Below are 25,829 nucleotides of genomic sequence, written 5' to 3'. Positions count from 1 at the left end.
AATACGAAACCCTCACCGAAATCATCAACGCCGCTCGGGAAAGAGAGATAGAGTTGAAGAAACAAATAGAGAGGGGTGAAAGAAGGACGCAAGTGGTTAATCCAAGTCCCACGAAAAAGGCACGCGTGAGTGACTCGTCAAAGAAGCAAGAAGGAAAGAGTAGCACGCCAAGCTGTAAAGTGTGTGGGAAAGGGCACAAGGGTGAGTGCCGGTTTAAGGACAAGCCGTGTCCTATATGCGGGAAGATAGGGCACACGGCTGTATTGTGCCCGGGGAAAGTTTCGGTATGCTACAAATGCTATCAGCCGGGTCACAAGAAATCCGAGTGTCCGGAATTGTCCGGAAAGAAGGAAGACAAGGGTGCGCACACTGAAGCACCAAAAGCAAAAGCTAGATCTTTCCAGCTAACGGCAGTGGAGGCGAAAACGGAACCTGATGTGGTCTCAGGTATATTTGCCATAAATTCAATTCCTGCTCATGTGCTATTTGACACGGGTGCGAATAAGTCCTTTATTTCACATGGACTTATTCGACATCCTTCCTTTGTACTAACAAAATTACCTATGCCTTTAGAGGTAGAAATAGGTGACAACAAAAGTTTCCTTGTATGTGATATATGTCGAGATTGTAAGATAAGCATAGATGATGAGGAATACCCGATAGATTTAATTCCTATGTCCATGGGAGAGTTCCAAGTAGTGGTCGGAATGGATTGGCTATCCCGACATAATGCGAAAGTCATGTGTTTCCGCAAGGAGATAAAACTAAAATCTCCAAGTGGAAAATCGATTATCATACGTGGTGAGAAGGAAGGAAAACCGGTTATGTGCTCGATGATAAAAGCTTACAAGCTCATGAAGCACGGATGTAGAGCATTCATGATATACGCGAATGAACCAAATAAAGGATCGTTAAGGATTGAAGACATGCCTGTAGTGCGCGAATACGCCGATGTGTTCCCGGAAGACCTACCGGGAGTACCACCGAAACGGGAGATAGAGTTCGGGATCGAATTGATTCCGGGCGCGAAACCCGTGGCCAAGGCACCGTATCGGCTCGCACCCTCCGAATTGCAAGAGTTAATGTCTCAAATTCAAGATCTTCTCGACAAAGGCTTTATTCGCCCGAGTGTGTCACCGTGGGGCGCGCCGGTGTTGTTCGTTAAGAAAAAGGATGGGAGTATGCGTATGTGCATCGATTACCGCGAGTTGAACAAACTCACGGTGAAAAATCGATATCCACTTCCAAGGATTGACGATTTATTCGATCAATTACAAGGTGCTAAATGGTTCTCCAAAATCGACCTTAGATCGGGGTACCACCAGTTGAGAGTCAAGGAGGAAGATATACCGAAGACGGCATTCCGTACACGATATGGACATTACGAATTCCTGGTGATGTCCTTTGGGTTAACAAATGCGCCCGCGGCCTTCATGGACCTCATGAACCGGGTCTGCAAGTCCATGTTAGATAAGTCGGTAATAGTTTTTATTGACGACATTTTAATATACTCAAAGGACGAAGCGGAACACGCAAGACATTTGTACGAAGTCTTGGAGACGCTCAGAAGGGAAAAGTTGTATGCAAAATTTTCAAAATGCGCCTTCTGGTTGCGAGAGGTGCAATTTCTTGGGCACGTCATCAACGCAAACGGGGTATTAGTAGACCCGTCGAAAATAGAAGCTGTGGCGAAATGGAATCCACCGAGAAATCCTTCGGAAGTCAGAAGCTTTTTGGGGCTTGCGGGTTATTATCGGAGGTTCATACAAGACTTCTCCAAAATTGCCATGCCACTGACCAAACTAACCCGCAAGGAGGAGAAATTTATTTGGGGTGAGGACCAAGAAAAGGCGTTTCAAACGCTTAAGGAAAAATTGACCCAAGCACCGGTATTGTCATTACCGGATGGAACGGATGATATGATAGTTTACTCGGATGCCTCGCATTCGGGGCTTGGTTGCGTTCTGATGCAACGAGGCAAGGTTATAGCCTATGCCTCAAGGCAGCTGAAAACTCACGAAAAGAGATATCCTACTCATGACCTCGAGCTAGCGGCGGTGGTGTTCGCCTTGAAAATATGGAGGCATTATCTGTACGGGGTAAGGTTCACTATTTTTACCGACCACAAAAGCCTAAAGTATTTCTTCGATCAGAAGGAATTAAATATGAGGCAAAGGCGGTGGTTGGAGACGGTAAAAGATTTTGATTGTGATATACATTACCATCCCGGGAAGGCTAATGTAGTAGCGGATGCATTAAGCCGAAAGACAGATTATGCGCCTATTCGAGTCCGATCGATGCAACTAATTGTGACATCGGGATTGCTCGACCAAATTCGAAAATCTCAAGGTGAAGCAATGAAAGAAGAGAATGTGAAAAAGGAAAGAATAGTAGGGCAGTTAAAAGATTTGGAGGACGGCAACCAAGGATTAAAAACTCGATTTGGGAGAATTTGGGTTCCCAATACATGTGGAGCCAAAGCACTTTTACTTGACGAAGCCCATAAATCTCGATATTCGATACATCCGGGGGCGACCAAGATGTATAATGATTTAAAACAAAATTATTGGTGGCCCGGAATGAAAAGAGATATCGTGAAGTACGTGGAGAAGTGCTTGACTTGTTTACAAGTCAAAGCAGAGCATCAAAAACCATACGGTAAGCTGCAACCCTTAGACATTCCAGTTTGGAAGTGGGAACAAATTACGATGGACCTACTGACTAAACTTCCAAAAACCAGCCGTGGTTTTGACGCCATATGGGTAGTTGTGGATCGATTGACAAAAAGTGCACATTTCATTCCGATTCGGGAGACTTATACATCAGAAAAGATGTCCGAAGTGTACACTAATGAGATTGTGACGCGTCACGGAGTACCGATATCCATAGTGTCTGATAGAGATACCCGGTTTACGTCTGATTTCTGGCGTGGTTTCCAAGAGCAAATGGGAACCAAGCTGTTTATTAGCACTGCTTACCATCCCCAAACGGATGGGCAAAGTGAGAGAACAATCCAAACGTTGGAAGATATGTTACGCGCTTGCATTATCGACTTTGGGGGCAGTTGGGATGTCCATTTACCCTTAGTCGAATTCTCATATAACAACAGTTATCACGCGAGTATTAAAATGGCTCCATACGAGATGTTATATGGTAGAAAGTGCCGAACCCCGATTTGTTGGGGAGAAGTTGGTCCACGGGGGTTAGCTCAGACTGATATAATCCGAGCTACAAATTGTAAGATCGACTTGATCCGCACACACTTAAAAGCAGCTCAAGATCGACAAAAATCGTATGCGGATAAACGAACGAGGCCAATAGAATTTCAAGTGGGTGATAAGGTAATGTTGAAAGTATCACCGTGGAAAGGGATAATTCGATTTAGAAAAAGAGGAAAGTTGAGCCCAAGATTTATCGGGCCATTCGAAATTGTGGAACGGGTTGGAAAGGTAGCATACCGCCTTGAGCTACCTGAGGAGTTGAGCGGGGTACACAGCACATTCCATGTGTCACATCTCCGTAAATGTTTAGCGGACGAAACTGCTCGTGTCCACTACAACGATATTGAAGTGGATAACAGCCTTAACTACGCGGTAAGGCCAATTGCAATCCTAGATCGTAAAGTGAAAAGTTTGAGAAACAAAAGGATCAACCAAGTGAAGGTTAAATGGGAACACCGGAAGGGTGCGGATACTACGTGGGAGTCCGAAGAAGAAATGCAACGGCTCTACCCTACGCTATTCGGTACGTAATTCGGTTTCGGGGATGAAACCCTCTTTAAGGGGGGTGGACTTGTAACATCCCGAAATTTAAAAACTATATACTAGAATTATAAAATACATAATAAACAAGAATAAGCTAACTAGGATAAATAACCTAGTTAGTTAAAAATCTTGTAGTAACATTTGAATGAGTTAAAAGGGCCAAAAATATAAACTAGATAAGAGTGGAGGGACTAAAGTTGTTAAATATGAAACTCTAATTACTAAGTAGTAAGAAATCAAACCAAACACCTCAAAATTGAGGTTCTGGTCGATCAACAACAGAGAGGGGCGACACCCACACCTCCAAACCCTAACATCAACAAAAACTCTAAATTGAAGGCTCAAATCACGTTGTAATCAAAATCTGAACATAGAATTGTGATCTCCTCGTCAAGAAGGTCATAAGGTATGTCAAATTAGGTTATTTTGATACAAATCAAATTCTTACATGAGATTGAAATCGAAGGTTGAGCTTGATTATGTGTTGTAAAACATGAAATTGGAAGTAATGTGAAGTCTAGGGACAAACCCTAGATGTTTCTTGTTAAAAATCTTGCATGTTAGTTGTAGAAATCAAAATCACTATAGTGGGTGATTAGTAAGTTGGTAGAACTTGATAAACACTAGGATTAAGACTCTTGTTCTAGTGAAAATTGAAATTGTGAGATAATCTCTGAAATTGTTGATGTTAAAATATGTGTATAATGTTTAATTGAAGTTAATTTGAGTGATAAATTCAAGTTATGAACTTGGTTTAGATCATGTAAAAATCTGACCCGCAAGGTGTTTGATAAAACGCCTAAATGAGGATTTAAAATGTTAAAGATTGTTAAAAACGCAGATTTACATATGTAATGAATGAATGCGTTAAAGCTTATGAAAAAGAGTTCTAATCTTTAATGAATTGGACTCTTTTAGGCAAGGAATCCGGGACGTCGAGTGGACACGCCGGAGGTGATACCCGCGGAAAAGGTGCGCTTTGAAGGTACGCGACTTTAGTCTCGTCAAATTAAGTTTATTTACTTTGGTTTGAAATGTAATTGATGATGTAGAGTAAAGGATGCGTTTGATGTGTCGCTAAGTGCCGAAGTGCACTCGACTATCAAACGGGTCAAAACAAGAACTCGGTATTTAGTTGGGTTAGTCATTGAAGTGATGGTTTTCACTAAATGGCAAAACGGGTCAAAATGATGTTTTAAAATAGTCACGGAAGTAGCGACTTGAAAGTCTCATATCTAGATAAATGATAAATTGCACCATGCTAATGATTTGGTGATAGTGAATCTAAGTATAAGAACCCGGGATATGGGTCGAACAATGATGTTAAAGGAAAAAGGATTGTTGAAACGGAATGCTTGAATTCCGAACAATCAAGTAATAGTTTTAGAGGAAATGCAAAGCCAGGGAATTGGCATGAAAACACCAAGTATGTGAGCCCGGGTAGTTGGGTAAATATGTTGAAAAGGTTTTAAGAATGAAAAGAGATGCTATGCACTCATACTATTGGGTCGAATAACGGAAATAAGGAAATTTGGGAACCAAATTGTGGGTATCTCGGTTTCCGCAATGTAAAATTTACATGATTAAGTCCGAGGTTTTATTACGGACTCATAGCAAGAAGAATCGGTTAAATCGGATAAGCGAGTAAAAAGTTACGAACTTGTAAAGTTGAAAAATAGCAAAAGAGTAAATGTGCAGAGCCCACCGTAAATTACGGTTCCACCGTAATTTACGGTGGAGCTCAAACTGTTACGGTGAGAACCTCCTGAGTTACGGTAGAACCATAATCATTCCAGGTCCACCGTAAGTTACGGTGACACCGTAATTTACGGTGGAACCCAGGAAAAACTTGTATTTTAGGGCCACTCGTGTTGTCAAACTTGTTTATACATTATATATTAAGTCGAAACTAACGGTTTTTAGTGTTTGACTCTAGGTACAAATAAATCTCTCTCGGATGATGATCAAGCACCTTGTCAAGAACCGAACACGCAAACTGAAGCTTCCGCATGAATATAATTTTGTCTAAACTTTAAACATGTCATAAATACTTTTGGTTGATGGTGTTTTGAATCCTTTAGCTAGTTGTTAGCTGATTAGTAGGGATGGCTCTTAAATGAATTTTGTACCATCTTAAACATGTTTGGGAAATTACACTAGTATGTATGTTTTAAAACAGTAAATCCTTTTGTAAACTCTGATTTTATAAAGTATCATGAAACATTTCGATATATTATGTTAAATTATTAAGGGTGTTACATAAATGCAATTTAATGCATTGTTAGTTCTACATGTTTAAACAGATCTAAAAATATTTGAAATTTTATAAATCAAATTTTGTTAGTTCTACATGTTTGATGACTTATATTGAATAACTGTTAATAATTCTTTTTTTACTCTATTTAGTGCATTGTCTAAAAATTACCATATTCAGTTATGTATTTTGTAAATTTGAAATTTGAAATATGTTTATTTATGACAAATTTCTAAATCAATTTCATTCATTGTTTAATTTATAATTATCATTTATTAACTTTCTAATTTAACAACCTTGTAACTTAAAAGATTTTATTATGGTGGTAATGTATTTATGGAGCAAATTAAGACCTATCAAGTTAGTATTTGACTGAAATTTTATTTTAAAACATAGATGTTATGTAATATGAAGCTCGTTTTTATTAAATATTTAGTTATTAATATTTTTGAAATTTTGAATTTGAAATATGTTTATTAATGACAAATATCTAAATCAATTTCAATCATTCTTTAATTTGTAATTATCATTCATTTAAAAGATTTTTTTTATTGTGGTAATATAATTATCTAGCAAATTAAGATCAATCAAGTTATTATTTTATTAACTTTTATTTTTGAGTGAAACATGTTATATTATATGAAACTTATTTTTATTAAATATTCAGTTATGTGTATTTTTTAAATTTGAAATGTCTTTATTTATGGCAGATTTCTAAATCAATGTCAATCATTCTTTAGTTTGTAATTATCATTTATTAACATCCTAATTTATGCAACTTTAAAACCAATCAAGTTATTATTTATATAAATATGTAAATAGATTTATGTTGATAATCAAACATAACATTTATAATGTGTCGGATTTATAGTAAATAAATATGACTTAATTTTGTTTAAAATAACGCATAAATAATCAGTTAAACAATAATGAATTTCCAAAATAAACAAAAATTACTTCTCAACAAAATTACAACTTTAGAAATATTACATATTTACCAATGATTTTCAAATTTAATTAAGATTTCATTTCTGGAAAATATATATATTTTTCATTGAATTATACCTAATATAATAACCATAATTAATCTATTTCTTAAAATGTATTACTTAATATATAATGAACTTCAAAACATTTTTTTACATATTGATTGAGGAGAACACAACCATTTATAAGTTTATTTTATAATACAAATTGTTTGTTTATGAGGCATATTTTTCTTTAAGTATTTTTATGGAGTCGTTTAATATGTAATAAACATTGTTTAATACATGTTTTTTTTACAGTTTTTGTCAATAAAGTTAAAATTTATCTGAAATACAAGTGTTAATTCAAAACTATTATAAAACAATATAATGTTTGAAAATATTTCTTTTTATTTTATTCAACAACTTAATTAGATTAATATAAATTGATTTTTGCTTCCCGGGAAGTTATGGTAGTCTTTTTGTTTTACAATTGTTGTATACATAATTTAAATTGTCCAACCTCGTAAAGTTTACGAGGAATAATCAAGTTAATATATATATATATATATATATATATATATATATATATAATTTGAGGGCCAAATCCATGGTTTCCTTTTTCACTTTGTCGGAACACCCTGAACAAAACCAATTTTTTGGCCGAGTTTCCTTTATGTCACAAGTAATCTATAGTCAAAAACTTTTTTCTTTTCGCCTGTATATAATAGTATTACACATTCGTGTTAGGATCAGAGCCTTCCCAAGAACTTCCAAAATAGTTTAGTTCTCGGGCGACAAAAAGAATTGGACCTAAAATTATGGTTGATGGAAAATTAATTAAAAAAAATAAAACCTTGCTGGTGGAGCCAACACTTGGACTTGAGACCTCAACATTATCTTAAGATGGTTTTTTTCCACTCCACCACCAACACATTTTTGCATAATAAATGGATGCATATACTAAATATGGGGTAAAATGCAAACTTATACCAGTTGTGGAAACTTAGAGAACTCGGCTTTACGAAATGTTTTTTCAATTTTTTTTACCAAAAATCTTTAAAAAACAAGTTTTCCAAAAATAACTTGTTTTTGTTCATTTACGGTAGCCATAAATGCTGTAAAAAGTGATGTCATACTTATGTCATCAGCTTTTTACGACTGCTGTAAGGGGCCGAAAAACACCACTTCGAAATTTTTTTACGGCAGTCCTTCTAAACATTTTAATCTAGAGGTGTGGAAAAATGGGGGAAAAACTCGCACGGGAAGGCCGAGTTCTCCTTCGAGTTGGTGTACGTTTCAACGTGAACTTTTTTAAGCAAGTCAGATCAAATATAATACGTTTTCATGCTTATTTTATGTACATTTTGCACTTGGTCTACGTTCCGCCGTAAATTTATTTTTAAATCGAATGAGGTCAAATATAATACATTCTCATTTGACTGTATAAATTCGAGTTACTTTACATTTCGACTCTTCCGTAACGCGCTAGGGGTAAAATGTACATAAAATAAGAGAGGGGTCTACACACGATGAATTGATCAAACACAGAAAAACAAACGCCATGTTCTCTAGAAACCACTCACTTTAAAATGCCAAAAAAGGTTAGTTGAAATAACCACAGATGGCAAAGCTTTCACTGAATGAATTCTTCTCTGAGGGGGTTATCTCTATAATCTTTTGCTAAATGAGAAGGACAAATATTCAAGAAAAAGAGACTGATGACATGTCATCATCATGTGAGCTTTGTTCTTGATGATTATATGCATGGCATGAAGGGATCAACACAAGTGTAAAATGCTGTTTTGGACTCCATTATTATAAATAGCATTCAAGCAAGAGTTGATCTTTAATGACATGCCACGAAACGAGAATATCAGACCAAAACACAGGATGCCACTAACAAGCTTCGTTTAAAAAAGACGGCGTTTATGTAGGAAAGTTGGCATCTAGCTAAAGTATTCAGAGGTTTAAAACGCCAAAACAAATTCAAGTAGAAGAGGCTGATGACAGTGAAGATTCAGATGGGAAATTAGATTATCATTTTTAATTTTTTTTTCTCTTTCACTTTATATTGTTTTGTTATCAAATTATCTGTTGTTTTGTTATCTAATTCTCTATTAATAAAATACATTATTATATAAAGCGCCAACAACTACAAACGCCAAAACGTTAGTAGTATGAAAACTGTGAGAACGGGTTCTGGCAAAGCACCTTGTCAATGTATTAAACGCCAAAAAAATTGACTAAACGTCATAAAAAACATTTGGTCTTATTGTAATCTTATGAAAATATTAATGACTCGTAGTAAATTATTATACAACGACACAAAAAGCCAAAAAAATTGACCAGAAAACGCTATAACGCCAGAAAAATCTATGTAACACAAAAATAATTAATTCAACGCCAAATATTTAATGAATACAATTAACGCCAAAAAAATCTTAGACGCAACATAAATTGTGAAAATAAAAGAAGATTGAAAAGACAAAAAAAAAACCCTCACGCCCTGATTGTATCCCGCGCCACGTGGTGGGCCAGGATGTATTCTCACCGTACTCACAATTTTGGGCGTTTTCTCCTGATCCCGTACCTATATATGTATAGGACATACAAAAACAAGTAGTTACATGCATTGAATGTTAATATTCTATCTCTGAAACCTGTAAAATTTTGGTTAAAAAGAATAAAAAAAGGGTCATGCTTAGCTAAGTTGAAGTAAAAACCGATGAAGCTGCATGTGTTCAGTATTCACTACAAGCACGTTTGCATTAAGTGAAATCTGTTGCCCGTATATCTTGCAAACAATAAATACATTTATTATAACCATGTGCAGTGTCAAAAACTTGTAATTCCATACCAATATAGTAAAATACAAACATTCAACTCAAAACATGGAATGAAAAAGCAGTAATATACGTAGAGTTATTAGTCATATCATTAGAGGTATGCACACTAGTATAAATAGGTCCTGAACCCAAGATTAATCTAACGGTAATTAAAGATGCCATGCATGCATTAAGCCCCTCAAACCTACTTAATTTTGAAATTATGAAATAATGGATTATATAAATCATCTAGTTAGACATTGCAGCAGGGGCGGACCTGTAGTGTTACAAGGGGTAACCTCCGTTGCCCCTTGACGCTCTGGTGACGTTCCGACGGTAATGTAAATTCTGAAAAAATTTGACGTGTTTTTGATCTCGTTACCCATTTTTAAACGTTGCCCCTATGCGAATTTTCTAAATCCGCCACTGTATTGCGGGACAGGGTTTCAAGGCAATTTATTTTTCGAGATACAATGAAGGAACCTATGTAGTATCTGTAGGTTAATCTTGATGGTTATGGGTCAACATGAAGTATAAGTATAGTCACATGTTTTAGGCTATGTGTTATTAGGGGTGTGAATTGTTGACACGACTTGAAAACATGACACGAACCTAATAAGAAATTCATTGGTTTTGGTTTAGTCTAAACGGGTTTGGGTCAGAATGAACGTGCGAACATGTTTAGCTAAACAGGTCGGATTTGTATCAACTCGGTCAGGTTGGCGGGTTGACCTATTTAACCCATTTATATTTTTTTTACCATATGTTTTATGTCATAAATTAAAATTGGTGGGTATTTTATGCTATAATTATTACTTAAAAAGAGAAATTGATATAAGATTTTTTTATCTAAAGTATAAGTGTATTAAATACATTTGTGAATTTTTTAGGAAAATTTTAAGTTTAATATATTAACTAGTACTTAGACCTGCAAACATTGCAGCGCGAATACATTGCAAACATCGAATGGATTAGTCTAAAGGTTATGTGATACGTACACCATATGAAAATGTACGCCTTGGCGTATCCGATTCAACTCAATAGCACTACTGTTGGATCAAAATGTAAAGTTGTCAAATTTTTACAATCATAACGCATTTATACGTGACCCGACTCATACTTAGGAAGCGTACAAAAAACATAAAACGTGTATAGAGTGAAAACTGACACATGTACTCAGAAGACATATTCACACCAAGGGTTGACATTTTACCCCTAGCGCGTTACGGAAGAGTCGAAATGTAAAGTAACTCGAATTTATACAGTCAAATGAGAATGTATTATATTTGACCTCATTCGATTTAAAAATAAATTTACGGCGGAACGTAGACCAAGTGCAAAATGTACATAAAATAAGCATGAAAACGTATTATATTTGATCTGACTTGCTTAAAAAAGTTCACGTTGAAACGTACACCAACTCGAAGGAGAACTCGGCCTTCCCGTGCGAGTTTTTCCCCCATTTTTCCACACCTCTAGATTAAAATGTTTAGAAGGACTGCCGTAAAAAAATTTCGAAGTGGTGTTTTTCGGCCCCTTACAGCAGTCGTAAAAAGCTGATGACATAAGTATGACATCACTTTTTACAGCATTTATGGCTACCGTAAATGAACAAAAACAAGTTATTTTTGGAAAACTTGTTTTTTAAAGATTTTTGGTAAAAAAAATTGAAAAAACATTTCGTAAAGCCGAGTTCTCTAAGTTTCCACAACTGGTATAAGTTTGCATTTTACCCCATATTTAGTATATGCATCCATTTATTATGCAAAAATGTGTTGGTGGTGGAGTGGAAAAAAACCATCTTAAGATAATGTTGAGGTCTCAAGTCCAAGTGTTGGCTCCACCAGCAAGGTTTTATTTTTTTTAATTAATTTTCCATCAACCATAATTTTAGGTCCAATTCTTTTTGTCGCCCGAGAACTAAACTATTTTGGAAGTTCTTGGGAAGGCTCTGATCCTAACACGAATGTGTAATACTATTATATACAGGCGAAAAGAAAAAAGTTTTTGACTATAGATTACTTGTGACATAAAGGAAACTCGGCCAAAAAATTGGTTTTGTTCAGGGTGTTCCGACAAAGTGAAAAAGGAAACCATGGATTTGGCCCTCAAATTATATATATATATATATATATATATATATATATATATATATATATATATTAACTTGATTATTCCTCGTAAACTTTACGAGGTTGGACAATTTAAATTATGTATACAACAATTGTAAAACAAAAAGACTACCATAACTTCCCGGGAAGCAAAAATCAATTTATATTAATCTAATTAAGTTGTTGAATAAAATAAAAAGAAATATTTTCAAACATTATATTGTTTTATAATAGTTTTGAATTAACACTTGTATTTCAGATAAATTTTAACTTTATTGACAAAAACTGTAAAAAAAACATGTATTAAACAATGTTTATTACATATTAAACGACTCCATAAAAATACTTAAAGAAAAATATGCATCATAAACAAACAATTTGTATTATAAAATAAACTTATAAATGGTTGTGTTCTCCTCAATCAATATGTAAAAAAATGTTTTGAAGTTCATTATATATTAAGTAATACATTTTAAGAAATAGATTAATTATGGTTATTATATTAGGTATAATTCAATGAAAAATATATATATTTTCCAGAAATGAAATCTTAATTAAATTTGAAAATCATTGGTAAATATGTAATATTTCTAAAGTTGTAATTTTGTTGAGAAGTAATTTTTGTTTATTTTGGAAATTCATTATTGTTTAACTGATTATTTATGCGTTATTTTAAACAAAATTAAGTCATATTTATTTACTATAAATCCGACACATTATAAATGTTATGTTTGACTATCAACATAAATCTATTTACATATTTATATAAATAATAACTTGATTGGTTTTAAAGTTGCATAAATTAGGATGTTAATAAATGATAATTACAAACTAAAGAATGATTGACATTGATTTAGAAATCTGCCATAAATAAACACATTTCAAATTTAAAAAATACACATAATTGAATATTTAATAAAAATAAGTTTCATATAATATAACATGTTTCACTCAAAAATAAAAGTTAATAAAATAATAACTTGATTGATCTTAATTTGCTAGATAATTATATTACCACAATAAAAAAAATCTTTTAAATGAATGATAATTACAAATTAAAGAATGATTGAAATTGATTTAGATATTTGTCATTAATAAACATATTTCAAATTCAAAATTTCAAAAATATTAATAACTAAATATTTAATAAAAACGAGCTTCATATTACATAACATCTATGTTTTAAAATAAAATTTCAGTCAAATACTAACTTGATAGGTCTTAATTTGCTCCATAAATACATTACCACCATAATAAAATCTTTTAAGTTACAAGGTTGTTAAATTAGAAAGTTAATAAATGATAATTATAAATTAAACAATGAATGAAATTGATTTAGAAATTTGTCATAAATAAACATATTTCAAATTTCAAATTTACAAAATACATAACTGAATATGGTAATTTTAGACAATGCACTAAATAGAGTAAAAAAAGAATTATTAACAGTTATTCAATATAAGTCATCAAACATGTAGAACTAACAAAATTTGATTTATAAAATTTCAAATATTTTTAGATCTGTTTAAACATGTAGAACTAACAATGCATTAAATTGCATTTATGTAACACCCTTAATAATTTAACATAATATATCGAAATGTTTCATGATACTTTATAAAATCAGAGTTTACAAAAGGATTTACTGTTTTAAAACATACATACTAGTGTAATTTCCCAAACATGTTTAAGATGGTACAAAATTCATTTAAGAGCCATCCCTACTAATCAGCTAACAACTAGCTAAAGGATTCAAAACACCATCAACCAAAAGTATTTATGACATGTTTAAAGTTTAGACAAAATTATATTCATGCGGAAGCTTCAGTTTGCGTGTTCGGTTCTTGACAAGGTGCTTGATCATCATCCGAGAGAGATTTATTTGTACCTAGAGTCAAACACTAAAAACCGTTAGTTTCGACTTAATATATAATGTATAAACAAGTTTGACAACACGAGTGGCCCTAAAATACAAGTTTTTCCTGGGTTCCACCGTAAATTACGGTGTCACCGTAACTTACGGTGGACCTGGAATGATTATGGTTCTAACGTAACTCAGGAGGTTCTCACCGTAACAGTTTAAGCTCCACCGTAAATTATGGTGGAACCGTAATTTACGGTGGGCTCTGCACATTTACTCTTTTGCTATTTTTCAACTTTACAAGTTCGTAACTTTTTACTCGCTTATCCGATTTAACCGATTCTTCTTGCTATGAGTCCGTAATAAAACCTCGGACTTAATCATGTAAATTTTACATTGCGGAAACCGAGATACCCACAATTTGGTTCCCAAATTTCCTTATTTCCGTTATTCGACCCAATAGTATGAGTGCATAGCATCTCTTTTCATTCTTAAAACCTTTTCAACATATTTACCCAACTACCCGGGCTCACATACTTGGTGTTTTCATGCCAATTCCCTGGCTTTGCATTTCCTCTAAAACTATTACTTGATTGTTCGGAATTCAAGCATTCCGTTTCAACAATCCTTTTTCCTTTAACATCATTGTTCGACCCATATGTCACACCCCCAAAATCCACCTGCGGATAACACCCGCTTCGAGGGCGTGACTGACCAGGATCCAGCCACCAATTATACTGAGCATTTAATTAATAGTAGAAATATTTAAAATCCGAAGTAATTAACAACATTAGAGTTTAGATTCGGTAATTAGTTTAACAAAACAGCGGAAGCATAAACCAAAATAGTTTTAAAGACAGTTCATTGATCAAAACAGTTATCCCAACACACGGGTTTGACGAACACTACACTTCCCCAAGTAGCAGCTCCTGAATCATTGGTTACCTGCAAAGCATGCAGTAAGGAGTCAACAATAATGCTGAGTGAGTTCACTAGTTGTCCAGTTTTAATTACCAAAAACTTGTTTCACCGGTTAATTTATCCGTTTATACATGCCCTGGGGAGCTACCCCAAAAGTTAGCGACTAAACTGTTTTTCCAATACCGAACACTAGGTAACCGTTGCGTATCCGCAGGATGCCCCGATGTCAATGTTCTATCATCATTGACGGATTTCTGAGTACATTAGTTCACGCCCGTCCCAAACCAGGGCACGGTGTGAGGCTGGTAAACACCTAAATAGCGCTATCAACTAATAACCCGCTCGCCTAACCCGGCGACTAATCGGTATTTGTAGTAGGGACTTGAGTGATAGAGTTTCGTTTAGTGCCGTTAGTTGCAATCCGTATAAACAGTAATTAACCAAAAGGTTTCCCAATACCCGGGAAGGAAAAGTAAGTTTTGTTCCCATAACTAGGGAAGGTATGTAAATGGTATCCCCTTTTACCAGGGGATAGGGTTGTTTTAGTCTCGTGTCCCAAACCACCGGGACGCATGCTTTTAAGTTGTGAACTCACCTTGGGTTGCTCGGTAGGTTTAGGTTACTTGTCAATCACGTTGGTCACCACGTCCTAACATGGTTACCGGTATAGGTCAGGTTCGGTATACAAGTATTCACGTAAAACTTACACATAACTAACATGTATCAAGCATATAAGTAAACAGTGGGTTAATGGGCCGGCCTAAATAATTAAGCAGTCAACAGCAACACATAGTTCATTTAACAGATAGCCCAAGTTAACACAGAATGGCCCAATAACCAGAATGGACAGCCCACTCGCAACCAGCTGGTCTCGAGTCGCAACCAGGTGGTCTCGGCTTGTCACGCTGTGGTTACGAGTCGTAACCGTGGTCTCGAGTCATCATGTTTTGGTTGCAAGTCGCAACGGCGTGATTTCGAGTCGCAATCTCGTGGTTTCGAGTAGTCATGCTGTGGTTGCGAGTCGCAACTACGTGGTCTCGAGTTGTCTTGCCTTGGTTGCGAGTCGCAACGACGCGGTTGCGAGTCGTAAGCTGTCCCTTTCACGTACACGTGATGATGCAGATGCAACAGTCCGAAATTGTACCATGTATTCAGACCCAGATTAGGAAACAACCAATAAGGTTTCACTAACACTTTTCCTAAACTGACCAGCAATGAAAATAGATCAAACTTTGCCATTTTTACATCTTCAAGTCATATTCAAAACAAGTTCATCTTATGTTCATCATTTTCTAGGGTTTTCATGCCAACATAAACACACATTTATGAACCGAAAATCACATATTTCTAGCAAGATCATCATGCAAGAACAAGAAACACACATGTTTGTAGCCGAAATCTCATATTTAACAACATCATTTTGCAAGGACAATGAAGCATAGATTGGTTAGCCATGAAAACTCTTAGACTACCATTTTCTAACCATTTTTAAACATGTTACCACATATTGTCAAGCTTTACAAACCAACCTAAGAATCATGCATCTTGTTTCTAACCAAACATTTCTAGTTCATTTATCACACATAATTTCTACACACAAAATAGAACACTAACCGGTTTGAGAAGAAGAAGCCGTAAACAAGGAAAAGAACCGAGAAGATGGAGTGTCCGAGTTAGTGGTCTTGACCGAGTCCTTGTCCGGGATCCTTGCTTGAACCGAAAATTGAAAGGGATTGGGGTGTGTTGTTGAGGGTTTCTAGTTGAGAGAAAAAATAGTAGAAGTGTGTTTGTGTGTTGTGTATGAAATGAGGGAAAGTGGGGAAAGATGGGGTATATATACCAAGGGATGTTTCGGGTTGGGCTTGGGGTTTCGGCCCAAACCGGTTACGGCCCAAAGGCCCACTCGCAACCGCCCGGTTGCGAGTCATGGTCTCGACTCACGTACATTTATATATAATACGTACATTCAACACACATTAAGCAAATAAAGATCACGTTTCCATTTAATAATATTTATATACACAAAATATTACAAGGTGTTCGTTCGGAAAAACCTCGAGTGTCACATTATCCCCAAGTTTTAAGAACTTTCGTCCCGAAAGTTGAAGCAGCCACTGCCAAGCTAGCGTGTTTTAACGGGGTGTCACATCATCCCCCCGTTAGTTTGGAATTTCGTCCCGAAATTCGGTTGTAGCTTCAGTGCTGGGGTTTTCGTTTGGGAATAACTGGGGATACTTGGACTTCATCTGGTCCTCCCGCTCCCAGGTAAGCTCTGGGCCGCGACGTGAGTTCCAACGAACTCGAACAAGAGGTATTCTAGTGCTCTTGAGGACCTTAACATCCCGGTCCGTGATTTCGACAGGTTCTTCGACGAATTTCAACTGTTCGTCGATCGTGAGTTCCTTCAGAGGAACTACGTGCGTCTCATCTGACAGACACTTCTTCAGATTCGACACATGGAAAACGTTTGTGAACTGCACCGAGTTCTGCTGGTAAGTTCAGTCTGTAGGCCACCCTGCCTATTTTCTCAAGGATTTCGAAAGGTCCAACGTACCGTGGGTTGAGTTTGCCTCGTTTACCAAAACGAACCACACCCTTCCAGGGTGAAACTTTGAGTGATACCCGCTCCCCAACCTGGAGCTCAAGTGGTTTCCTGCCCTTATCGGCGTAGGCCTTCTGCGTTGTCGTATTTGAGCAATCCGCTCAGTAGTGTCTATCACATGTTCTGGACCAGTGATTTGACTATCCCCCACCTCTGCCCAATAAAGAGGTGACCGGCATTTACGTCCGTACAATGCCTCAAACGGAGCAGCTCTAATGCTGGTGTGGTAGCTGTTATTATACGAGAATTCCACGAGTGGCCGATGCCTTTCCCAGCTGTTGCCAAAGTCGTTTACACAAGCGCGAAGCATGTCTTCTAATGTTTGAATAGTGCGTTCGGACTGCCCGTCCGTCTGTGGGTGATATAGATATGCTGTGCTCATAACTAAACGTGAGCCAAAAGACTTGTGCATTGCTTGCCACAGTTCCGAAGTAAAACGTGCATCTCGATCAGAGATGATAGAGGTGGGCACCCCGTGCCTCGAAACCACTTCCTTGAGGTATATCTTCGCCAGAGTGGAGAATTCATCTGTTGTCTTCGATTGCCAAGAAGTGTGCGGATTTCGTGAGTCGATCCACGATCACCCAGATAGTGTCGTTTCCGCGCTGTGATCTAGGTAGGCCAGTAACGAAATCCATGGAAATTTGCTCCCATTTCCATTGTGGTATCTCTGGTTGTTAGAGTAGGCCTGAGGGTTTCTGATATTCCGTCTTGACTCGCGCACAAGTCAAACACTTGCTGACGTAAGTTGCTATGTGGGCCTTCATGCTAGGCCACCAATACGTAGTCTTAATATCGTGGTACATCTTATCCGAACCAGGGTGTACTGAGTAGCGAGATTTGTGCGCTTCTTTCATCGCAAGTTCCCGTAAGTCGCCATAGAGTGGGACCCAAATGCGTCCTGTTACATAATAAGCACCGTCTTCCTTCTGTTCTAAGCGTTGCCTTGACCCGCGTAGGGCTTCAGCTCTAACGTTCTCTGGTTTCAGTGCTTCTATCTGAGCAGCTCGTATTTGCGAAGGTAGACTAGAATGGATCGTGAGTTGTAAAGCTCTCATGCGTTTAGGCGTAGTGTCCTTCCGACTGAGGGCGTCTGCCACTACATTGGCCTTGCCCGGGTGATACCTGATAGAGCACTCGTAATCATTCAGCAGTCCGACCCATCGTCGCTGTCGCATATTCAGTTCCTTCTGCTTGAATATGTGTTCTAAACTTCCGCGGTCGGTGTAGACGGCGCACTTGGTTCCGTATAGGTAATGCCGTCATAACTTAAGTGCGAAGATCACTGCTCCCAGTTCCAAATCAAGCGTTGTGTAGTTCCTTTCGTGCGTCCTAAGTTGTCGAGGGGCGTAAGCAATAACCTTCTCGCGTTGCATCCGTGTGTAACTGGGATCCTGATTCGAAGCATCATGGTATACCGCTAGATCACCCGTACCCTAGGGTGAAGATGATGCTCAGTGCATTACAAAGTTGGGATTCGAAAGCTGAAAAGACGTCCTCCTGTTTTGGTCTTTCACGAACACAACACCCTGCTGTGCCAACGAGACTTAAGCTGTGCGACCTTCGAAAATCTTGTGATTAAGCTGCGATAGTATCTAGTGGGACCAAGAAACTCCTGTATCCTCGAAGGGATCTTTGATGTTGATCAGTTCCTAACAAAATGGATCTTAGCGAGATCCATGTGTATTCCCACTTCGTTGTTTGATAAAAAGAAAATGTGTACTTCCCGAATCCTGAAGTCATACTTAGGTAGACTTCGCACGTAGACGCTCCTCCCCTAGAAGCTCTATAATGGAATACAAGTGTTGTTCAAGGTGCCCCTTTCTCCTAGAAGTGATTCAAAACGTACTAGATAAACACAGTTGCAGTGTGATCCATAAAGCAGCTGGTGGGTTGTTCACCCCAAAAGGTCATGGAATAATTCATCCGGTGTCTCCTGGAAATGGCCTTATTGCGTTCACTATGCCGTTTTAGGAACATCCTCCCTCTGGACTTCCATCTGATGTTAGTTCGTTCGCTACTCAATCTTCACATTGGAGCATGACCCATGTAACTGGTCAACAGGTTGTCAATACAGGATCGAGACAAACGGTTATGGGCTGTCACCTTGATGAGTTCTTAATAGTCAGTATACACAAGAAAAGGCCCATCTTCCCTAGGATAAGTGAGGCTCCCCCAAAGCGAGGAACTAGACCCTACAAAACTCCTGTCCAACGGTTCCTGTAGTTGCTTTGATAGGCCTTGCGACCTTCCTGGCGCAAAATGGTAAAAAGTACAAGTAATCAGGGCTGCCTCAGACGTGAGATCAAACTGAGATTCCGCCTAACAAATTTTCGGAAGAAAAACTGAATGTTCCTCGGATAGCACGCCGAGAGAAACAACGAACAACTGGTGGATCCTCGATCCACTTTTCCTTAGCCTTAACATCCGTAGCGGTTGCTAACACAGCGGAGTAATCCCTCTGTAGACGCTTCTGGCCTTCACAGCTGAAATGGCGCTAACTATTGAACTACTCTGACGCTTTAGAACAAATGCCGATTCTCCACACAAAGTTTTCTCCTCACTGGGTATATTCGCGTGATTCCTGGGTAACCAATTCACACTAACTACTGCGTTGTAACCATCGAGTGTGGTAGAAGGAAGGTCGACATCGGACACTCGTCCCACAAGGTCGTGTTTACATCCTGACGAACTCTTGAGATTCTATTTGACTTGCCATCAGTCGATTCCACATCTGGTTCAGTTTCAAGAAGTATCAGGGTCAAGCAGAACAGAGATGAAGCAAACAACTACCCATACCAGCTACCATGTTGCTACTATGCCTGGCGTCGCCGGCGCCAATCCTAAATGCCCTTCCACGAGCATCATTTCCAATGTTGTTGTTACGGTTGCGAGGATTTCCATTACCATCATCATTCCCTGGTTGTTGCCCTTGATGTTGTCGCGACTGTTGTTTCTGATGTCGTTGCTTGGAATGGTGCGCTACGATCCTTCACTGACAAGTCCACCTTGTCACGTTTCCGTGCCGCGTCCCAAGGTGTACTTATTGAGCTGGCCGTTACGCATTTCCGCACCATTGTCAATTGTCATCGCTTATGGCCCGACTGATTCGTAAGAGCTGGCTCCTATGAGCCGCTGACTAGGGTTAAGGGTTCGATTGGAGTCAATTCGCTGATGCTCGTTGTCGGTGACTAGGGTCGTTCGAATGCTGAAGCCAGTAAGGTACTACGTCTACCCTCTTGACTGAGTAATACACGGTATGTTGAGATAGTGTTGCAGAAGTGATCGCACTTCGGGATTTAAGACGTCAACACGTTAAGTTCCAGTAAGCGAAGAAAGGTGAGAAGGATATAGACCAATCGTTGTCGTTTCAACACCCATCCCGGGGATGTTCGTACAGGCACCTAATGTTCTACACAGTTTGCTAGGCGTTCATATGGGTGTTCAGGTACTACTCGATAGCATCGAGGTTCGAAAGGGGTGCAGGGAGAAGTGAAAAGATCGTGTTCGAGTAGGAGGCAATCATTGCTACGGCTCCTATGAACTGTTGTGTCTCTCATCATACAGATAACGAAACGGAACCCCTTTTTCACTTGTTAAGCCTCACTGGGACTCACATCCACCCCACTATATTATTATGTGTGCACCCACAATAATATTGTGATTTGCATGTTCATCTCAGCTCCTCTTAACTCATGTCAAATGGTTCCCCACACTCGAGTAGATTTCAAAGAGTATCGAGTAGTGTAAGTCATGGAGGTTTAGGGAATTACCACCCTATCAATCACATGATACGAGAAAGTGTACATAAATTCATGTTGGTGTGCTAACGTGCAATCACATGCAATATCGTATGTGGGCTTTCACTAGTTAGGCATACTAGTACGTATAGCGAAACAGGAAACATAAAGTAAGCAAACAAGTAAACACTGGTCCGAGCTATGAGGTCAAAAGTGTTGAGCCTTGCACTTGGAGTGTAGTGTCGTCACGAGTCACGGGTTATAGTCTGGTTTTCTCCAAAAAGATTTACCCCTTTTTTTTAAAACCAAGTTCACTATAACCAATGGCTCTGATACCAATCTGTCACACCCCCAAAATCCACCTGCGGATAACACCCGCTTCGAGGGCGTGACTGACCAGGATCCAGCCACCAATTATACTGAGCATTTAATTAATAGTAGAAATATTTAAAATCCGAAGTAATTAACAACATTAGAGTTTAGATTCGGTAATTAGTTTAACAAAACAGCGGAAGCATAAACCAAAATAGTTTTAAAGACAGTTCATTGATCAAAACAGTTATCCCAACACACGGGTTTGACGAACACTACACTTCCCCAAGTAGCAGCTCCTGAATCATTGGTTACCTGCAAAGCATGCAGTAAGGAGTCAACAATAATGCTGAGTGAGTTCACTAGTTGTCCAGTTTTAATTACCAAAAACTTGTTTCACCGGTTAATTTATCCGTTTATACATGCCCTGGGGAGCTACCCCAAAAGTTAGCGACTAAACTGTTTTTCCAATACCGAACACTAGGTAACCGTTGCGTATCCGCAGGATGCCCCGATGTCAATGTTCTATCATCATTGACGGATTTCTGAGTACATTAGTTCACGCCCGTCCCAAACCAGGGCACGGTGTGAGGCTGGTAAACACCTAAATAGCGCTATCAACTAATAACCCGCTCGCCTAACCCGGCGACTAATCGGTATTTGTAGTAGGGACTTGAGTGATAGAGTTTCGTTTAGTGCCGTTAGTTGCAATCCGTATAAACAGTAATTAACCAAAAGGTTTCCCAATACCCGGGAAGGAAAAGTAAGTTTTGTTCCCATAACTAGGGAAGGTATGTAAATGGTATCCCCTTTTACCAGGGGATAGGGTTGTTTTAGTCTCGTGTCCCAAACCACCGGGACGCATGCTTTTAAGTTGTGAACTCACCTTGGGTTGCTCGGTAGGTTTAGGTTACTTGTCAATCACGTTGGTCACCACGTCCTAACATGGTTACCGGTATAGGTCAGGTTCGGTATACAAGTATTCACGTAAAACTTACACATAACTAACATGTATCAAGCATATAAGTAAACAGTGGGTTAATGGGCCGGCCTAAATAATTAAGCAGTCAACAGCAACACATAGTTCATTTAACAGATAGCCCAAGTTAACACAGAATGGCCCAATAACCAGAATGGACAGCCCACTCGCAACCAGCTGGTCTCGAGTCGCAACCAGGTGGTCTCGGCTTGTCACGCTGTGGTTACGAGTCGTAACCGTGGTCTCGAGTCATCATGTTTTGGTTGCAAGTCGCAACGGCGTGATTTCGAGTCGCAATCTCGTGGTTTCGAGTAGTCATGCTGTGGTTGCGAGTCGCAACTACGTGGTCTCGAGTTGTCTTGCCTTGGTTGCGAGTCGCAACGACGCGGTTGCGAGTCGTAAGCTGTCCCTTTCACGTACACGTGATGATGCAGATGCAACAGTCCGAAATTGTACCATGTATTCAGACCCAGATTAGGAAACAACCAATAAGGTTTCACTAACACTTTTCCTAAACTGACCAGCAATGAAAATAGATCAAACTTTGCCATTTTTACATCTTCAAGTCATATTCAAACAAGTTCATCTTATGTTCATCATTTTCTAGGGTTTTCATGCCAACATAAACACACATTTATGAACCGAAAATCACATATTTCTAGCAAGATCATCATGCAAGAACAAGAAACACACATGTTTGTAGCCGAAATCTCATATTTAACAACATCATTTTGCAAGGACAATGAAGCATAGATTGGTTAGCCATGAAAACTCTTAGACTACCATTTTCTAACCATTTTTAAACATGTTACCACATATTGTCAAGCTTTACAAACCAACCTAAGAATCATGCATCTTGTTTCTAACCAAACATTTCTAGTTCATTTATCACACATAATTTCTACACACAAAATAGAACACTAACCGGTTTGAGAAGAAGAAGCCGTAAACAAGGAAAAGAACCGAGAAGATGGAGTGTCCGAGTTAGTGGTCTTGACCGAGTCCTTGTCCGGGATCCTTGCTTGAACCGAAAATTGAAAGGGATTGGGGTGTGTTGTTGAGGGTTTCTAGTTGAGAGAAAAAATAGTAGAAGTGTGTTTGTGTGTTGTGTATGAAATGAGGGAAAGTGGGGAAAGATGGGGTATATATACCAAGGGATGTTTCGGGTTGGGCTTGGGGTTTCGGCCCAAACCGGTTACGGCCCAAAGGCCCACTCGCAACCGCCCGGTTGCGAGTCATGGTCTCGACTCACGTACATTTATATATAATACGTACATTCAACACACATTAAGCAAATAAAGATCACGTTTCCATTTAATAATATTTATATACACAAAATATTACAAGGTGTTCGTTCGGAAAAACCTCGAGTGTCACACCATATCCCGGGTTCTTATACTTAGATTCACTATCACCAAATCATTAGCATGGTGCAATTTATCATTTATCTAGATATGAGACTTTCAAGTCGCTACTTCCGTGACTATTTTAAAACATCATTTTGACCCGTTTTGCCATTTAGTGAAAACCATCACTTCAATGACTAACCCAACTAAATACCGAGTTCTTGTTTTGACCCGTTTGATAGTCGAGTGCACTTCGGCACTTAGCGACACATCAAACGCATCCTTTACTCTACATCATCAATTACATTTCAAACCAAAGTAAATAAACTTAATTTGACGAGACTAAAGTCGCGTACCTTCAAAGCGCACCTTTTCCGCGGGTATCACCTCCGGCGTGTCCACTCGACGTCCCGGATTCCTTGCCTAAAAGAGTCCAATTCATTAAAGATTAGAACTCTTTTTCATAAGCTTTAACGCATTCATTCATTACATATGTAAATCTGCGTTTTTAACAATCTTTAACATTTTAAATCCTCATTTAGGCGTTTTATCAAACACCTTGCGGGTCAGATTTTTACATGATCTAAACCAAGTTCATAACTTGAATTTATCACTCAAATTAACTTCAATTAAACATTATACACATATTTTAACATCAACAATTTCAGAGATTATCTCACAATTTCAATTTTCACTAGAACAAGAGTCTTAATCCTAGTGTTTATCAAGTTCTACCAACTTACTAATCACCCACTATAGTGATTTTGATTTCTACAACTAACATGCAAGATTTTTAACAAGAAACATCTAGGGTTTGTCCCTAGACTTCACATTACTTCCAATTTCATGTTTTACAACACATAATCAAGCTCAACCTTCGATTTCAATCTCATGTAAGAATTTGATTTGTATCAAAATAACCTAATTTGACATACCTTATGACCTTCTTGACGAGGAGATCACAATTCTATGTTCAGATTTTGATTACAACGTGATTTGAGCCTTCAATTTAGAGTTTTTGTTGATGTTAGGGTTTGGAGGTGTGGGTGTCGCCCCTCTCTGTTGTTGATCGACCAGAACCTCAATTTTGAGGTGTTTGGTTTGATTTCTTACTACTTAGTAATTAGAGTTTCATATTTAACAACTTTAGTCCCTCCACTCTTATCTAGTTTATATTTTTGGCCCTTTTAACTCATTCAAATGTTACTACAAGATTTTTAACTAACTAGGTTATTTATCCTAGTTAGCTTATTCTTGTTTATTATGTATTTTATAATTCTAGTATATAGTTTTTAAATTTCGGGATGTTACAATTTAGTGAAGAATCTCTAATTGAAACTATTTTCATACTTTAAAAAAGGCAATAATTAAAATCCAAAAACACTTTAATATAACTGCATATCATTTAGCAAAAATAACGGCACATTTATTGCTTTCAACAGATATAGTTAAAAATCTAACAAAACTAAAAAACGAAAAAAAATTGCAGAATTGTAAATATTTAAAATTTAAACTAATCTTTAACAACCACGGATGCAAATTTGAAAGATCTAAAACATAAATATTGTAATTATTCTAAAAGTAAACAACCATGAATGAAAAAATTGAACAATCTAAAAAATATACATTGTTGTATTATTATAAGAATAGATGAATGAATGCATCTTGGCAAACAAAAAAACTGGACACTAAAAGAAACAAATATAGATAAAATATATACAAACATCGAGTCAAAAGATAAACTGCAAAAAACTGATACTTAAATACCTACAACTAAATATAGGATTTGCAACACAAAAAAAAAAAAATTAAACTAATAGAACATAAAAAACTTTAACAACATTGAACAAACCTATTTTTCGATTGAAGAATAGACTTAAGATTGTTACATCTGATTTAGTGTTTCAACATAAACAATAAAAACAAAGACATTAGTAACTTGGATTAAGGAAGAACACATAAAATCAAACATTGTGATTGTAGAAGGAAAAAAATGATGAAGGATTCGATAGTATTGATTTAAATAACAAAAGAAAACAAAAATCAAACATCAATAACTTCGAATCTATATAATATATAAACAACACGAATATATAACACACTTGTATTTGTAGTGCTCGAACCTAAGAATATAGAAGAAGAATGA

At 37.4% G+C, this 25,829-nt stretch overlaps 2 long non-coding RNA genes across 2 annotated transcripts; one reads left to right on the top strand and one right to left on the bottom strand.

Annotated features, from left to right (window-relative positions):
* The first annotated feature begins 4,083 nt into the window (after window positions 1-4,083).
* LOC110923649 lies at window positions 4,084-5,959 on the top strand. The gene is made up of 3 exons (XR_002584192.2): window positions 4,084-4,170; window positions 4,683-4,749; window positions 5,701-5,959. It is a non-coding gene; the product is annotated as an uncharacterized LOC110923649 (long non-coding RNA).
* Window positions 5,960-13,551: 7,592 nt separating this feature from the next.
* LOC110923166 lies at window positions 13,552-24,705 on the bottom strand. The gene is made up of 3 exons (XR_002583778.2): window positions 24,619-24,705; window positions 24,040-24,106; window positions 13,552-13,810 (listed from the first exon to the last, which is right to left on the bottom strand). It is a non-coding gene; the product is annotated as an uncharacterized LOC110923166 (long non-coding RNA).
* Between the last annotated feature and the right edge of the window lie 1,124 nt (window positions 24,706-25,829).

This window comes from Helianthus annuus, chromosome 17 (assembly GCF_002127325.2).
Source record: "Helianthus annuus cultivar XRQ/B chromosome 17, HanXRQr2.0-SUNRISE, whole genome shotgun sequence".
Lineage (NCBI taxonomy): Eukaryota > Viridiplantae > Streptophyta > Magnoliopsida > Asterales > Asteraceae > Helianthus > Helianthus annuus.
The sequence above is the reverse complement of the archived record's forward strand: the minus strand, read 5'-3'. Positions and strand labels throughout refer to the sequence as shown.